This window comes from Bos javanicus, chromosome 9 (genome assembly GCF_032452875.1).
Source record: "Bos javanicus breed banteng chromosome 9, ARS-OSU_banteng_1.0, whole genome shotgun sequence".
In the NCBI taxonomy this organism is placed as follows: Eukaryota; Metazoa; Chordata; class Mammalia; order Artiodactyla; family Bovidae; genus Bos; species Bos javanicus.
The window spans coordinates 26,131,005-26,137,873 of record NC_083876.1 but is presented as its reverse complement, the minus strand read 5'-3'; the positions used below and the strand labels follow the sequence as shown (position 1 = coordinate 26,137,873).

At 37.6% G+C, this 6,869-nt stretch overlaps 1 long non-coding RNA gene across 2 annotated transcripts; it reads left to right on the top strand.

The window, feature by feature from the left end:
• The first annotated feature begins 1,025 nt into the window (after nt 1-1,025).
• On the top strand, nt 1,026-5,415 carry LOC133253755 (uncharacterized). Of its 2 annotated transcripts, none has more exons than XR_009738408.1 (3): nt 1,026-1,699; nt 2,334-2,421; nt 5,275-5,415. It is a non-coding gene; the product is annotated as an uncharacterized LOC133253755 (long non-coding RNA). The 2 variants fall into 2 exon arrangements; XR_009738407.1 differs by having other exon boundaries at nt 1,033-1,699; nt 2,341-2,421.
• Nucleotides 5,416-6,869: the final 1,454 nt, after the last annotated feature.

Here is a 6,869-nt window from a genome sequence, read left to right as displayed (position 1 = left end):
CCACTCCAGTACTCTTGCCTGGCAAATCCCATGGACAGAAGAGCTTGGAAGGCTGCAGTCCATGGGGTCGCTGAGGGTCGGACACGACTGAGCGACTTCACTTTCACTTTTCACTTTCATGCATTGGAGAAGCAAATGGCAACCCACTCCAGTGTTCTTGCCTGAAGAATCCCAGGAACGGGGGAGCCTGGTGGGCTGCCGTCTATGGGGTCGCACAGAGTCGGACACGACTGAAGCGACTTAGCAGCAGCAGCAGCAGCAAAATGGTAATATGCAGATGTCGTAACCGTGTTTGATTTTCGGAGTCGTTTAGTTTTTGAAATGTCTTGTGAGAAAAGTAAGAAATGCCCTGGGATTATGGAGAGTCCTTTTTTTATAAAGACAGTAATAACATGATTAGATTTGTATTTCAGAAAAATCATGGGTAACAGTATGGTGGCTAACTTGACAGAAAAAAAAAAAAATGAGGCTGCCAAATGTGTTAGATTATGGCTGAATCACCCATGTGCAATGCTTAGTTGCTCAGTCATGTCTGACTCTTTGAGACCCCATGGACTGCACCCTGCCAGGCTCCTCTGTCCATGGGGATTCTCCAGACAAGAATACTGGAGTGGGTTGCCATGCCCTCCTCCAGAAGTTCCCAACCCAGGGATTGAACCCAGGTCTCCCGCATTGCAGGTGGGTTCTGTTCAGTCTGAGCCACCAGGGAAGCCCTGAATCACCCATAGTACATGTAGAAAACACAACACAATCACTACATATGTCATGAATTTTAAACTATAATAGTGAAAAATAATTTCAGGGCAGTACAAATTTGAAAGCAGTAATTTATGCCTGAAAAGAAAAAGAGACTAATTAAATAAAGTAATGGAGCTTATTGGAAGGAATGACAAAACCTAAGAGATAAAAAGAAAGGACAGAAGAAGAGACTTCTTAGAATGTCAGAAAAATATTCCATGCCAAGAAATTAGTACAACAGTAAATATATCTGAGTAATAGAAAATAATCATGATGATAGAATAAAAGGTATACTAGATGTTAAAAAGTAACAAATTATAAAAAAGTATTTCTTTTTTATTTTAATAATTATTTTGTGTACTTTAAAGGTTTCTTGCTGCTTTTGTAGAAAATGACAGATGGAGGTGGAATACTTTAGCTTGTGAAATACTAATCAGTTGTGGCTCTTACTATCATTATGAGTTATCAAAACCAGACTGTGTGTGAGTGTATGTATGTAGTGAATGGTAGTGTTTTGGCAAAAGTGAGTCGGAGATAGAAAGAGGTGGAATAATAAAAAAAAAATCTCGTAAGGTAGAAAGCAAAACTCCTTGAATATTTCAGAGGAATAAAAATGGAGGAAAATCTTTTCCAGAGGATATTGAATTTCAAGCAGGTTGATGGATCCTGTTTGCTTTCAAACTGATTTTATTAACCAGCATTTAGAGCAGTTGCTCTATTCATTTGACAGTTATGGGGAATAATTACTCATTTTCCTTATCGAACTGGTTTGAAATGCCTCATTGTGTGAGAGTTCCTGCAGCTTGTCAGATTGTGTTAATTTTGTTCATTTTTCTAGTGACTATTTTAAACTGTTGACCCAGCTCATGAATATAGCAACTCTTTTCTTTCTCTTCTGAAAAAGGTGATTGGGTAACAGACACCATTGGATATGCAGAAAATGAAGCATCCTGATACAGAGGTAAGTCAATATTTTTAAGAGAAAGTCAACATAATTTTTTCTTCTTTTCAAATTCTTCCATTGATATTTTGTGACATTTATTTCAGGTGAATTTAATCAATTAAATTTTCTTTTTAATTTATATGTTCACTGAGTATTCCCTAATACTATTATAGAATGAACTGTGGTTGTGATATTTTTAACTGTTCCAAGGAATGGAGGGAAAGAAAATTAGAAACTAGGAGGCAGTCTGGAGTCTACGTTAAGAACACAAGTTGAAAATTTAATCTAGGTTCATAGTCCCGCTCCATAGTTCTTAGCTGTCTGACCTAAGCCAGTTTCTTTGTCTGAAAGATGGATGAAGATAATACTTCTCTCCAAAGAGATTTTATGCATATGTGAATGATTATTGTATTGTTGTGGAACAGTCTAAAATTACATTGTTAATATTAATTTAATACTATTACTTTGGGTTTTATTTTTCAAAATGAAAATTAAAACAAGAGCCTGATAGTATGAACCATTTGGTACTCCGGATTCTCCTTGGGTTCCACCAATTTATCCAACCTTATCTATAATTAATTCCCAGAATTAATCCCCCAGTTCAACATGGCTGGTCTTGTTGGCCAAGCTTCCTAACTCCCAATTTCTTGAGATTCCAGCTGGATCATCCCTTCAAGGTGGCATTCTGTTTACTCATCTCAAACAAAACATCAAGCACAGGGTCCTAATTCCCTTTTAAGGTATGTGCATATATGTATATATATATGATCATAAATTAGTGATATTAACCATTTGTAAGAACATGTTTGCTTTTTAACAACTGCCTTTTAAGTTATCTGGAAAACTGCCTTGTGGGAGAATGTCAATCATCAAGAGTTAGGAGTAATTTTTCGCCAAGAGCTGTATTGACGTGGTGAAGAATCTGCCTGCCAATGTAGGAGATATCAGAGATGGGGATTCAATCCCTGGTTGGGAAGACCCCCTGGAGGAAGGCATGGCAACCCACTCCAGTATTCTTGCCTGGAGAATCCCATGGACAGAGGAGCCTGGAGGACCACAGTCCATGGGGTCGCAAAGAGTCAGACACAACTGAAGTGACTTAGCACACAGCACAGCACGAAACACTCCAAGTGGCTGCCTGTCCACTCTGCCCATTTGTAAGCTCGTCCTAGATCAATAGGATAATACTTATATGTGCAGTCATTGCTTCATCAAAGATCAGAAAATAAGGAAAACTAGGAATGAGAAAACCTTGCATTAGTAAATTTATATTTGGCAATTAAAAACCTCTAATTCTCATAATATGATAGACCAGAGATCCTAATACCATCCCACAATAAAAAATATAAATATTCTTAAACTATTAAAAATGTTAAATACACTTTTTAAATGAAGAAAAGGGGCTAAAAAATAGTAGGGGAGATATAGGACAGGAGTGAATTATGAGAAGATGTCTGGGGAAGTAAGCTACCTTGGAAGCATATGCAGATTCTTATTTCTACTCAGAGAGAAATTTAAAAAAAAAAAAAAAGGTCTTCTAACTACAAAAAATGGGGAGCCAAATGGAAGAACAGTCTTCATAAAGTGTAGACTCAACAAAAAATACAAGGAACCTAGGAATAAATATAACAAAGTTCAAAGACTTTATTAAGAATATGGTAAAGTTTAATGAAAAGGTCAGTTTTCATTCCAATCCCAAGGAAAGGCAATACCAAAGAATGTTCAGGCACAATTGCACTCATCTCACACGCTAGCAAAGTAATGCTCAAAATTCTCCAAGCCAGGCTTCAAAAGTAAGTGAACCATCAACTTCCAGAAGTTCAAGCTGGATTTAGAAAAGGCAGAGGAACCAGAGATCAAATTGCCAACATCTGTTGGATCATGGAAAAAGCATGAGAGTCCCAGAAAAACATCTACTGCTTTATTGACTACACCAAAGCCTTTGACTGTGTGGATCACAATAAACTATGGAAAATTCTTAAAGAGATAGGAATACCAGACCACCTCACCTGCCTCCTGAGACACCTGTATGCAGGTCAGGAAGCAACAGTTAGAACTGGACATGGAAAAACAGACTGGTTCCAAATTGGAAAAGGTCAAGGCTGTATATTGTCACCCTGCTTATTTAACCTATATGCAGAGTATATCATGTGAAATGCCAGGCTGGATGAAGCACAAACTGCAATCAAGATTGCTGGGAGAAATATCAATAACCTCAGATATGCAGATGACACCACCCTTATGGCAGAAAGTGAAGAAGAACTAAAGAGCCTCTTGATGAAAGTGAAAGAGGAGAGTAAAAAGTTGGCTTAAAGCTCAACATTCAGAAAACGAAGATCATGGCATCCGATCCCATCACTTCATGGCAAATAGATGGGGAAACAGTGGAAACAATGACAGACTTTATTTTCCTGGGCTCCAAAATCACTGCAGATGGTGACTGCAGCCATGAAATTAAAAGATGCTTACTTACTCCTTGGAAGAAAAGCCATGACTCACCTAGACAGCATATTAAAAAGCAGAGTCATTACTTTGCCAACAAAAGTCCGTCTGGTCAAAGCTATGGTTTTTCCAGTGGTCATGTATAGATGTGAGTTGGACTATAAAAAAAACTGAGCACCAAAGAATTGATGCTTTTGAACTGTGCTGTTGGAGAAGACTCTTGAGAGTCCCTTGGACTGCAAGGAGATCCAACCAGTCCATCCTAAAGGAAATCAGTCCTGAATATTCATTGGAAGGACTGATGCTGAAGCTGAAAGTCCAATATTTTGGCCACCTGATGCGAAGAACTGACTCATTGGAAAAGACCTTGATGCTGGGAAAGATTGAAGGAGGAGAAGGGGATGACAGAGGATGAGATGGTTGGATGGCATTACTGACTTGATGGACATGAGTTTGAGCAAGCTCCGGGAGTTGATGATGGACAGGGAAGCCTGGTGTTTGCAGTCCATGGGTTGCAAAGAGTTGGACATGACTCAGTGACTGAACTGAACTGAAAGCTTAATTGAAAGATATTGAAAGACATAAATGAATGGAGTTGGCTACTATGGTCATGGATGGGAGATTCAAATTTCTTTAACTTTATCCATAGGTTCTATGATATTTTGATCAAAATTCTAGTATCAGTTTTTATAGAACTTGTCTTGCTAATTCTAAAATGTATGTGAAAGAATAAAGTGCTATGTATGGCCAAGACACATTTGAGGAAGTACAAGCTAGAAGTTGTTCCTGAGCAGATTTGCAATTTAGTATAAAATACTGTTAAGATTCTGCAGTATTGTCCTAAGGATAGATACGCTGATCGATGGGATGGAATAGATATTACAGAAATTAAACCACATACATATTGTTTAGTCTTGATAAAACCACTTCACAGATTTTCACTGTAGATTTTTTAAAGGTTTGAAATGAACTTAGAACAAATCTGTATATATGAACAACAAAAGAAAATTTAAAGTTTTTTTTAACATAAAATGTATTTGCTTGAATTTTGTTAATGTAAAATGTAAATACTTCCTAAGTTAATTATGACAATATTACATGGGATATATTTGACTTGTGAATTTTTCCTGTACTATTTGCTTCATCAATAGGAAAGTTCCCCGGAGAAACAGATTTCTCTTCATTCATGAAGAAGACTTACTACAAAAAAACAAGAACTCAGAGACAGCTCATGAAAATGTTTTTTTCCTGAACAATTTTCATATATGTTCATTTTCATTCAAATTGTTAAATACTGCAATATTAAATTAATAGAATATTTGAACAATTGAAGTTTATAGTACTTCTAAGAATTTTTCAATTCCAAAATAGTTCTTAATTACTTTGGGGTTTATTTTTTCTTCTTCCACAAATATATTGGCACTATACAGTGTATATAAAATATACTGGGCTATATACAGTACTTTAAATCAATTTTAAATTGCTTTCTTCCATGTTATAGTTTGAAAAACCACAAGTTAATTCTACTCACTCATTCACATCCCTAGCAGAGCTAATTTGATTGACTCTTAACTAAGACAATCCTACCTACCAGGCCAGGTCCTTGAATTTGACATAAACTAGTATAACAGAGGGGCTTCCCCCTGTGGCTCAAGTGGTAAAGAATCTGCCTGCAGTGCAAGAGACTCAGGAGATACTGATTCAATCCCTGGGTCAGGAAGATCCCCTGGAGGAGGAAATTGCAATGCAATCCAGTATTCTTGGAAAATTCCATGGACACAGCAGCCTGGTGGACTACAGTCCATGGACTCACAAAGAGTCAGACATGACTGAGCACATACACATCTCCAATGTAACAAAGGTTACGCTGACATGTTCTTATTGACCTACTGCAGTTTTCATGATCAATTTGTGTTTCTATAACATTTACTTAAGACCCAGTTTAGATGATCTCAGGCTGCCAAAGTCACTCTGAAGTTTAGAAAACAGCGATCGTGGTCATGAGACAATCCTTTGCCATTTTGCAGTGTTGTCTGTGATCTATCCTATGGTCATAGACAACAGATGTGGACTGTCATTAATATTTGCTGTGTGGCTCAGGAAACTCAAACAGGGGCTCTGTATCAACCTAGAGGGGTGGGATGGGGAGGGAGATAGGAGGGAGGTTCAAAAGGGAGGGGATATATGCATACCTATGGCTGATTCATGTTGAGGTTTGACAGAAAACCAAAAAAATTCTGTAAAACAATTATCCTTCAATAAAAAAAAAATAATAAAAAGATATCATCCAGATTTCTGCTGAACCAAATAAATGAGCCTCCTGGCTCCTGTAAAACTATCCCTCAGGACATTATCAATAATCTCTGTGACGTTCTACTTAACCTTTCTCTAATTTTTCAATATCATTTATAAACAATGAAGCCAGAGTGTACACTGTGTTCAAAAAAGCATGGCCCGTACCTGCCTTTCTGCTTTTGTTTTACAAGAATGGCATGGTCATGTCCATTTATCTAGAGGTCAAACCCTGACAAAGACAGCCACTGGATACCCAGCCACTAACCACAAGAGCCATCTCACCAGCAACAAGCCGTTCTGGAGCCTTTTGTAATGAAATTGTACTTTTCAATAAACAAATCAGAAATCCTCTAAGGAATGAGGGAAAAACACCAATAATGAGAGAACTGACTGTGTAGTAGAGACCTTGTCTTTCCATCCCGTCCTTCTGGGCCTCTTTTGGAGCTTCCAT